This window comes from Orbicella faveolata, unplaced genomic scaffold (assembly GCF_042242905.1).
Source record: "Orbicella faveolata isolate gen_17 unplaced genomic scaffold, um_ofav_v1 contig_46, whole genome shotgun sequence".
NCBI lineage: Eukaryota > Metazoa > Cnidaria > Anthozoa > Scleractinia > Merulinidae > Orbicella > Orbicella faveolata.
Window position 1 is genome coordinate 14,629,782 of NW_028301576.1, and position 219 is coordinate 14,630,000.

Below are 219 nucleotides of genomic sequence, written 5' to 3' on the forward strand. Positions count from 1 at the left end.
TTCTTGCTGAAAAATGTTATCATCTAATTAGCGATTAAGATCCCGCGTGACGCGCCACGTGACACGCAACACACCTAGTATGTAATTGTATTGTTCTGTATTTTCAAATATCTTTGTTATGTAACCGTTTTTTCTGGCAGTCGCCTGATGATTGCCTCGCATGAGGCATGAAACTCGGAGTAGCGATTAAACGACCGTATAACCTAGCTCTTGAGTTTT